The sequence below is a fragment of the Schistocerca serialis genome, chromosome 3 (genome assembly GCF_023864345.2).
Source record: "Schistocerca serialis cubense isolate TAMUIC-IGC-003099 chromosome 3, iqSchSeri2.2, whole genome shotgun sequence".
NCBI lineage: Eukaryota > Metazoa > Arthropoda > Insecta > Orthoptera > Acrididae > Schistocerca > Schistocerca serialis.
Window position 1 is genome coordinate 136,740,925 of NC_064640.1, and position 11,655 is coordinate 136,752,579.

The following is an 11,655-nucleotide window of genomic DNA, read 5'->3' on the forward strand; positions in this document are numbered from 1 at the left end:
CTCCTTTATGTGGCTGCTGATTTGTAGTTTCCATTCATTGTTTGACCAACAAAAAGTAAATTTGTCATCAACCTAATTGTTCTATTTGAAGTCTTCTCTTTTATTCCACCATTGTGGGAGCTGGCACAAGTGTCAACTTATCTGGAGACATTGTTGTTGACAAGTTGAGATTTTAACTGTGGTGTCCTCAATTCTGCGTCTGGAAGTTTAATGCAATTATGCATGCCTGCGTGATGCATTTATATGAAATGATATGCTTTTCTATAAATGTGTAGACTTATTATTGAGAAGACAACATCTAGAATCCTGGCTTATTTAAATTCACATGAATTATACATCTCACTTACAGTTTATTGCCTTGGGGGATTTTTGATCAAGGCTATGCCAGTCCTTGTGTGTGTCCGATGTAACCATATGATACATCTATGATAGTTGAATCATCACGAGCAAAATAAACTGTGAAGGTAACATGCTATTTCGATTGCAGATTATTGATATTTTAGGTACATTCATGAAAGCTTAGTGTGCCCTTTATAATACACTGTCAGGATAATTAGGAAGGCAGTCTATCTATTCCAATACAACTTGAGAAAAATGCTACCGGAGTTAACTTTGGAGGCATAGACATTATTATTACAAGAAGATGAAACAGGCTATTCTGCTTACCTACACATATCATTTACACACATAATTGGTACATGTAGTATTACTGAAACATTGTATCTCCAGTAGTAGTCTGTCGGTGTCCACTTAATTAAGAGTAAGGATGATGCAGTGACTTCAGTGGTTTACTGGAATTTTTAGCTCGATTTGCAAGTAAGCATGGAAATTTTGTGTCCATACAGTGCACCCCTTAGTTGTTCTCAGGTAGTGTCAGTGAACACAATACCGCGAGAAGACCCACTATACATGAAGACACCCCCCTCCCCTAGCATGCACAGTGCTTTAGGGACAAGCAGTATGCTTGGTCACTAAGTATGTGCTGGTGACAAACCATTGGTGCAAAATTACTGCACGTTTTCCTAAATAAAACTGGCTTGAAAAGTGTATACAATCATGACACAAAATAAGTTGCCCTAGTTAATGAATAAGAGAACTATTCTTTACAGAAAATGCTTGAAACGACCAGTTGGCACTGATACAAGATATCTTCACTGTTTATATTATTTTGTCAGGAGATGCTAAATACACATGTTTGGCCAGATTTATTTTGACAACTAAATTTCTTGTTACTCTTTGATCCACTGAGCATCTTCAAAAGACCATCTAATCTGCTGCCCCTATTAGGAGAGGTACCTGGTGGATCCTCAGCTCTTAGATACCCATGAAAGTTGCAGTGTGTTTTATTTTCCTTAAGAGACACACTGCCTGATGAGGAAAATGAAGCACCCAGAATGGGAGGAGGAAACAACGTGAAACTTTATAGGTTGAGAAGGTATGTGATGTCATTGCAGCGATTTCAAAATTGAGTCAAATTTGCAAACAACGTGGCACTGTGAATCCACTTATCAGTATGCTGTTGCAGTGCCTGTGGCCAGTATGCATGCTCTGGTTTAGTTGGGAATGATGTCATAAAGCTGCTGTATCCTCCCTTGAGGCAAGGAGGCCCACAGCTGTTGCAACAGGTCCTGGATACTGGCACTCGTATGGAGTTGACTTCTGAGCTGGCCCCACACATTTCATCGGGGACAGATCTGGGGATGTTGCTGGCCATGAGAGTATCTTATCATCACCCACACAGTTCATAGACACACATGCCATGTGCAGATGGGCATGGACCTGTTGAAAAATGACTCATCAATACTTTTACATGAAAGTCAACAAACAGGGCTGCGAGATATACGTGATGTACTGTGGTCCAACCAGAGTTCCCTCAAACACTACCAGCTGTTACCTGAAGTCATATCCAGTGCCCCTCAACTCTCTGACACCAGGAGTAACACCACTTTGTGTCTCCTGAACCTTGGAAGAAAGGAACCTGTCACCAGGTCACTGCCATACTTGCTGTCATCCAGGGTAGTGCAGAACTACAATTCATTGCTGAACACAATGCCATTCCGTTCACCAGCAGTTCATGCTGCCTGGTCATAGTGCTAATCCAAATGCAGGCATTTTTGTTGTAGTGTTAAGGGTAGTCTATGTATGTGATGGTAATTCTGTAGTCTGGCTGTGCTCATCTCCAGCCAATGGTATGAAATGACACAGAATATTGCAGGGAATCCATTATTTGTTCTCAGATGACAAGCACAGATGTGAAGGGGCTATGAAGTGAATGGTGCACAATATGGTGTTCCTCCCTCATGGTGGTTGATGGGAACTTTTATGATGACTGTGCCTGCCTCCACATTTCCATGAAGTCCATCATTGGGCCACTGTCATATCTGAATGCCCCAGAAATCTGGAGATTGCATGATTTGACCAGCCAGCCAAATGGATACCCATAATGAGGCCCCTGTCAAACTGTCAGATAAAGATGGGCAATCCGATCCTGAAATGATTCAAAGAGCCAGATCATTCTAAGGCGTGAGTAATCTGGGACTTGGAAAAAAAAAAAAAGGAGTCTGATCTGAAATGTCTCTCTGGTGACATTAGTGAGTAGAATGAAGATTCTGCAGCAGGATGCTGCAACAGTGCCTTACACCACATGCTGAAAGAAACATGTCCTCAAACATATGAAAACATAACAAGAATGAGATGATCTTTAAAATGTTATCACTTGATAAAAAAATAGTTATGATTTAGTCATGATAATTTTTACAGCAGGCAAAATGTAGAACTTATCAATTCTGAAAACTGCATGGGACATAATGTAAACTTGTTACTCCTATTTCTGCTTTCTTTCAAAATAGAACCAAATCAGATAAAAATACAGGTATAGTGACCTAAATTAGAAAGGGGAGGTGCCTTCCTTTATTTATTTCTGTGAGTGAAAGGTGAGTTATGAGTCATGAAAATGAGCTAATTCATTCCATTGAGTTAGCAATCCTGATCTGACCTCTGAAGAGAACAGTTTCACCCATCTCTGCTGTCGGGAGCTGATAACACTGTTTCACATGAGTACGCAGCATCTCTGTGTCCTCCACAGTGATCACTCAATATATGACTCTGTTTATGCCCTTTATACCATACCATACCTGGTAACAATACTAAACACAAACAATACTAATGCTGCAGCTGTCACAGACAACTCTAAATCATTTACAAACCCACCAATGGTGTGCAAGTGTACAAAATTACATTGATGTTTGAACATGTGTTCTGGGTGTTTCACTTTAATTGTCAGGCAGTGTATTTTATAACTTCTTTATCAGCCTTTGGTCTCATTTTTACATTGCAGATGGTTGGTTACTTTGAATAGACTTTGCAGATTGTGATAAAACATAACCCTGTAGAAGCTGTAGTCAGTCCTTGTGTTATGCAGTTTTCCCAATACGACACTGCAGAATGAAGAGGTTCACAGAACCTTACAGGTTTGCACATAATATCTCTCATATGTCCGGGTTATATCGTCATGCCCCAGTCAGGTTCTGTATGTCGGCATTGTCATGTCATCAGAAGCTTTGTCTAATTCTCATTATAATACTGAAATATTGGAAGCCTACATGTGTTTACTGTGCATGCGAAAAGAAGATGAGTACCGCAGCACTGAATGTAAATATTGTTGATGTCAGAAGGCCAGCGGGATTGAAAGCTGTAATTTATGTTGTTTGTATAAGTGGCAGTCAAATGAAAATGACAGATGGAAAAAAAAGAAAGACTGCTCATTATTATGAAAGTTATCACCTTAATTGTTAATACATTTATCCCACTGGGACAAGGGAAAAATGTGTGCGGCTGCCTATGGAACCATGGTCATACCCAGTTGTGCACCTCTTCGTCTGAAGCAAATTGGTGGCCATGAATGTTTTTCTTTCGGGCTCTAAAAATATAGAAATCACATGGGAGAGATGGGGATTGTATGGAGGATGTGTAAGGGCTTGCCAGAGAAATTTCTACAGCACACTCGAAAGAATCTTGGCAATGTGTGTACGGGCCAACTATATGTGAGTTTTGATTAAACAAAACATATGAAAACACTCTGGCCATAATGGAGGGAATCTTTCTTACAGTTAAGAATTTATTTTTTATTTATTTTTTGTAAATATAAATGAATTGGTATGGTGTCTTTATGCACAATTTTAATTGTCTTTTGTGTGTAAAGTGTTTACAGTGATTATCATTACTTACCTAATACCATGTAGGACACGGCAGTTGTAGCATAAGGTTGGTAAGTAGCAATGGCATAGCCAGACATGGCATATAACAAACATCAGCGTTGATGGCCACATTTTTCTGAGAAGTCCCAGAAGTTCCCGATGAGGTTTTCTGAAAATGGGTTGAGCTTTCAAACGTAGGCCATGTAAAATAGAAAGTTGTGAAATGTGGGCAAAATTGTTTTCTTGTGTAATTTCAAAGCTTCATCTACAAGCCACAGTGAGATCAGTTAACCACATTTTCCTAAAATTCTCCCAATAAACCGAAGTTCCCTACCACAGTCCTCACATGCTCATTCCATTTCATATCGCTTTGCAGTGTTATGCCCAGATATTTAAACAATGTGACTGTGTCAAGCAGGACACTACTAATACTGTATCTGAACATTATGGGTATGTTCTTCCTATTCATCTGCATTAACTTACATTTTATAACATTTAGAGCTAGCTGCCATTCATCACACCAACTAGAAATTTTGTCTAAGTCATCTTGTATCCCCCTACATTCACTCAACTTTGACACCTTACTGTACACCACAGTGTCATCTGCAAACAACTGCAGATTGCTGCCCATCCGCTTTGCCAAATTATTTATGTGTATAGAGACCAACAGCGGTCCTATCACACTTTCCTTGGGTACTTCTTATGATGCTCTTGTCTCTTACTGCCGAGGACATTGTACTGGGTTCTATAACTTAAGAAGTATTTGAGTGTCTCACATATCGGTGAACCTATTCCATATGCTCACACCTTCAACAACAGACTACAGTGTGGCACCGTGTCAGATGATTTCTGGAAATCTAGAATTATGGAACCGGCCTGTTGCCCTTCATCCATAGTTTGCAGAATATCATGTGAAAAAAGTCAAGCATGAGTGATGCTTTCTAAACTCATGCTTATTCGTGGACATAAGCTTGTCATTCTCAAGAAAATTTATTGTAATCAAAACTGAGAATATGTTCAAGGATTCTGAAGCAAACTGATTGTTTCGACATTTTTCGGGTCCATTCTTTTACCCTTCTTATATATAGGAACCACCTGCACTTTTTTCCAGTCACTTGGGACTTCGTGCTGGGTGCATAAAAGTTGCTAAAGAAAAAAAAAGTTTTAAACTTAAATAGAAATTAAACAATAGAAATTCCGGGTTGGAATATCGACAGTGTTATGAAAAGTTAGATTGCTACTCACTGCAAAGGTGGTACGTTACCCATTTAGCTTTCAGCCAAAGCCATCTTCAGGAAAGAAAACACACACACATTCAAACAAGCAAACATACTTCATGCACACATGACCATTCTCTGGCAGCTTGGGCCGGAATGCAACTGTCATATTGAGTGGCAATCTGGAGCGTGTCAGGCAAGTGGGAGGGGTAGCTCGGTACAGACGGGGGAGAGAGGAGGCCTGTCTGTCAGAACTTGTAAGGGCTAGATGGAGGTATAACATGACTGCTAGGTGCAGTGTCAGGGGATGGTGGGGCAGTGAGATAGAAGGGGGAGGGTGTGGGGACAATAGGTTACTGTAGGTTGAGGCTGGGATAATTTCGGGAGAGGAAATGTGTTGTAAGAATAACTCCAATCTGTGCTTTTCAGAAAAGTTGGTGGTGGAGGGGAGGCTCCAGATGGATTGAATTGTGAAGCAGCCATTGGAATCAAGCATGTTATGTTCAGCTGCATGATGTGTCACAGGGTGGTCTACCAGGCTCTTGGCCACAGTTTGGTGGTGGCCGTTCATCCTGGTGGGGAGCTGGTTGGTACTCATACCAATATGAAAAGCTGTGCAATGATACCAGCAGAGTTGTTATATGTTGTGGCTGCTTTCACAGGTGGTCCTGCCTCTGATGGCGTAAGATAAGCCTTTGACAGGACCATTTAGGAAGTACTGGGTGTTTGGATTGGGCAGATCTTGCACCTGGATCTTCCACAGCGATATTATCCATGTGTCAGCCTATTGGGTTTGGGAGTGACATAGAGGTGGGTTAGGATGTTGTTGAGTTTGAGTGGGTGACGGAACACCATTTTAGGAGGGTTTGGAACGATCTTAGGTAGGATGTGCTTCATTTCAGGGCATGATGATATGTAATCAAAGTCCTGAGGAAGGATATGGTTCAGTTGTTCCAGTCCAGGCTGGTATTTGGTGATGAAAGGAGCACTCCTTTGTTGCTGGTTCTTGGGGGATGTGTGAGGAAATGACATGAGAGATCTGTTAGCACACTAGGTCTGGGGATAGTGCCTATCTGTGAAGGGCTTGGTGAGGTCTTCAGCACACAGGGCAAGAGAGTTCTTGTCCCTGCAGATACGCCGTCGCCGGGTGGCCAGGCTGTATGGGAGGAAGTTTATGGCGTGGAAGGGATGGCTGTGAATGGAACAATCAGAGAGGAGGGGGTCAACGTCTAGGAAGGTGGCACTCCAGGTTGAGGAAGACCAGGTGAAATGGTAGAGAAGGTGTTGATGTTGTGAAGGAGTGAGGATAGGGTGTCTTAGCCCTGAGCCCAGATTGTGAAGATATTGTCAATGAACCTGATCCAGACCAGAGGTTTTCAGAGGCTGGGAAAGTCACCTCTAGATGGCCCATAGAAAGCCTGGCACAGGTGGGTGCCCATGGTTGTGTCATGGATTTTTCTGTATACTTTCCCTACAAAGGAGAAGTATTTGTGTGTTAGGATGAATTTGGTAAGGTGTGTGAGTAAAAGGGTAGTGGGTTTGAAGTCTGAAGGATGTTAGGAAAGGCAGCCTTCAATGGTGGCAAGACCATGGGCATGAGGGTTGTTGGTTTATAGAGAACTAGCATCAGCTGTGATGAGCAGGGATCCAAGATATAAAAGAGTGGGAGTGATGGAGAGTTGGTGAAGCAAGTGGTTGGTACCTATGAGATGGGAGGCTATATTTCAGGCAGGGTTGGAGGCGTTGTTCGTTGAGGATCAAAATTCTTTCATTGGGAGCACAATAACCAGCTGCAATAGGGTGCCCAGGATTGTTGGATTTATGTAGTTTGGTGATTACCTGACTCCTCCACCTATAAACTCTGCTAGAGTGATCCCATCCCAGAAGTCCAACATAACCTCCAATCCCTGCTTAAATTCTTAGGCCCTTCCTAGAACCTCTACCCTGGATCCATTTCCCTCTCACCCCTATGACACACTGCATGCCCACCTTCTACATACTCCTCATGAAAGACAAACATGATTTAGTGAAGCCATTAGTTCATCGAATAAACTGTGTACTTGAAGACAGTGTATTCCCTGATAAGTTGAAACTGACTGCTGTCAAACCCTTACGCAGGAAAGGGGAAATGAAGCATGTTCATAAGCACAAACGTATTTCCCTAATCTCAATATTCAGCAAACTGACTTAGAAAATAATGTTAAAAGGAATTGTGGAATATTACAACAGTGCTGACATACATATTAGATGATTTCCTGCTTGATTTAAAAAAAGGTCGCAGTATTATGTTGGCAGTAGTACAGTTTATCCGTTATGTATTTGAAAAAGTAAATGAAAAGTCCAACAAGAAGGAGTATTTCTGGACCTCTGAAAAGCTTTTGATGGAGTACATCGTCATACGCTCTTATCAAAAACTGCAATGAGCAGTGTCATGGAAAACTCATGCAGTTGATAGAAACATATTTAAAGGGTAGACAACAGTGTACAGAAATTATGTGTGATAATGGATAGTACTGGAGAAGAGACAGTCAAGAATAAGAAATGAACATTTTGGTGTTTCTCAGGGCTCCATTTTAGGTCCATTCCTATTCATATGTTATGTAAATGATTTCTCAAGTTTTCTAAAGAATAAGCATTTGATCACTACATATGCCATTGGTACATCTGGTGTCTGTTGTGCAGACGGTGAGTCCAGCCTTATTGATGAGATTTAAGACTTGATTGAAAAAAGACAACTTAAAAGTAAACCTAGAAAAAACAAATATTATTAACTTTAAACTGAGTGGTCTAAATAGACAAAATATTGAGAGTGATGAATTCCATCAAAAACCAATTTAGATTGTAAATTTTTGGGTTTATACATAGATGACTGACTTTTGTTGAAACAGCAAGTTGATCATGTTTGGAAAAAGAAAGGTCCAGTCTACATATGTTAAGGAGATTATTGCAATACCATAATTGTGAAACCCAAAGGATTGTATAGTTTGGATTAGTATAACCTTTCTTTTTGTATGGAGTAGTACTGTAGTGAACAGACTTGCCACACCATTATCAAAACAGTTTTCATACTGCAGAAGAGAGCCTTGAGGATCATAGTGAAAGAGAAACAAGGAAAATCTTGTAAAAGTGTATTCACTAGATTCAATATTCCCACAGTTTATGTCATGTGTATACTAGAAACCATTATGCTAATGAAAGAAGACACTAAGGCCACATATATGAATTTTTAAATTCACAACTATAATGCAAAACATAAAACAGACTTTCATATGATTAACAGAACATTAACAGCAAGAAACCCCTATGCCAAAGGAGCTGTTTTTCATAACTTGTTCGCAAAGGATGTTAAGATTTTGACGGGAGATACCTTTTAAAAGGGGCTTACACAGTGGCTTGTCCACAAATGCCCATATAACTTGGATTTAAAATGAATAATAATGTAAGGGAAATTCCTGTCCTAGAAATAAGTATAGTAGTAAATTGCACATAAAACAGTTCACTTTGGAATGAATTTTCAAATTGTTTCATTTATTTAATAATACCACACTGTAAAAAATAGTACTGTAATTTATATAAATACTTGAGAATTAAAGGATACCGCTCACCGAAAAGCAGATGTGTTGAGATGCCGATAGGTGCACATGAAAGAAGGTAAACTTCCTAGCTTTCGGAGTAATCCTTTGATGCACTAGAGTAAAATACGCAAACACACACACACACACACACACACACACACACACACACGCACGCTCTCTCTCTCTCTCTCTCTCTCTCTCTCTCTCTCTCTCTCTCTCACACACACACACACACACACACACACACACACACACACACACACACGCACATGCACATGCCTGAGCACCCACATGGTGCCAGCTAGACTGACAGTGCCAATGGTATTTTGTGGCAGGTGAACTGGTTGTGATGTGGGGGTAGTGTTAGGTGGGTGGGGGGGGGGGGGGGAGGCAGGGAGAGGGCTCGGGATGGGTTGCTAGTGGCTTGGAGAGAGGCATCCAGTTTGCCAGCTAGTAATGCAGGAGGGATGGGTGACCTTCAACATACAGGACAAGGGAATTCTCGTCACTGCAGATACATCATTGATGAGTGGCTAGCCTAGCCACTAGTGGACAACATATCTGCAGTGATGAGAATTCCCTTGTCCAGTATGCTGAAGGCCTCACAAAGGCCTTCACAGACAGGAAACACCCCCCCCCCCCCCACCCCTCCCCCCAAACCTAGTCCACAAACATATTTCCTGTGCCATATTCTCACACATCCCCAGTCCTCCTACTACCCGTATGAATCAGCTACAAAGGAATGCAACCCTCATCACCCAGTATCATCCTGGACTGGAGAAACTGAACCATATCCTTCACCAGGCCTTTGATAATCTCTCATGCTGCCCTGAAATGAGGACATCCTACCCAAGATACTTACCATCTCTCCTAAAGCGATGTTCTGTCATCCACCCAACCTACACTACATCCTAGTTAGTCACTGTGCCACTCCCACTCCCATCCCTGTGTCACAGGAATCATATCATTGTGGCAGACCAAGGTGCAATACCACCCCAATCCACCCACCCAGCACCTGCTACAGCAGTCCTGTCACAGGCTTATCCTTCCCAGTCAGAGGAAGCTACAAGCACTGCACAGCCTTTCATGTTGGTATGACTACCAACCAGCTGTCAATCAGAATTAATGGCCACTGCCAAATTGCTGTCAAGAACAGAGGTCACACCACCTCTGGCACAATATGCAGCTGAACATAACGTGCTTGATTTCAATTAATGCTTCACAATTTGACCTCCCCTCCACCACCAGCATCTCTGAACTGTGCAGATGCGAGTTGTCCTTACAGCACATCCTCTGCTCCTATAATTGTCATGACATCAAACTCAGGTAACCCACTATCCCTACACCTTCCACCTAACAGCTTCCCCTTCCTCCATCCTGTTACCCCCTCCCAGTTTACATTCCTATGTTGCTTTTAGTGTGTGCTGCTTCCCATCAGCTGCTAAAATCATGCCACCTCTCCCTCCTGCATTCCCAGTTGGCAAATTGGTTGCCTCCATTCAAGATACTAATAACTTACCTGCAGTCCCTCTCCCTGCCTCCTGCCTTTCCCTCCCTCTACCCACCCCACCTGACACTACCCCCACCACAACAGTTCACCTGCTGCAAAATAGCATTGGCACTGTCAGTCTATCCGGCACCAAGTAGGGGCTTAGGTGTGTGTGTGTGTGTGTGTGTGTGTGTGAGAGAGAGAGAGAGAGAGAGAGAGAAAGAGAGCTTGTATTTTCGTGTATTTTACTCTAGCTCATGAAGGATCACTGCAAAAGCTAGCAAGTTTTTCTTCTTTTGTGTGTGCCTGTCGACAACTCAATATTTCTGCTTTTTGGTGAGTGGTCTCCTTTAATCGTGAAGTATGTACATTCTGCACGAACTTTCCTACAACATTTACTGTAATTTATATTTTGTTGACAATGCCCATGCATGTAAAATTAAGTCTTATGAGCAGAAAATAAATTGAAACAAATTGAAGAAGCTTACTTCAACATATCAATGTTCTCTCACTCCTATTTTAATCCATAGGAAAGTTGGAAGATTCCATCCAGTGATCTGTTGTTTGAAAAATATGTCTATTTTGTTTTGTCAACCTTATATTACATTATTACCATTTAGTTAATACTTCTTTAAAGTTATATTCACTTATTGCTGTGTGTAGTTGAAACAAGTTGATAGCTTTTGACGTAGAAAAAGAACATATTCTACAAAAAGTTCCATATGTCTGTCTTTTTCTCATTTTCAGAATATTTATGGTGACATCATCTTGACAACAGAGATATGGTGAAATAGATAAGATAGATGTTGTATGCTTACAAGATGAAGGCAGCACAGATTGTTGATACTGGTGTAACTTATAATAATTATAGCTGGGACCAATTTGTTTAATTAATGCAGCTGTCATTTGATTTGGTTATAAATGAAGCTGTTAACAAACAACCTGAAGCCAGAATACTTTGACATAATTATTTTTTATGTACTTTACACGAGGAATGCTACTGTTCCTTTCCATTGGTCATGTCTTGTCACATATTTTGCTTGTGTGAAGCCTTCTATTTGGAGCCCGAGCAAAAGTGATGTAAAGTGGGGGGCAAAAACCTAATTAATGTGATTGATAACTGGTTTGTGTGTGTACTTCCTGTGCCTTGTTGATATAGATGAGCACAAGGTGCTTTT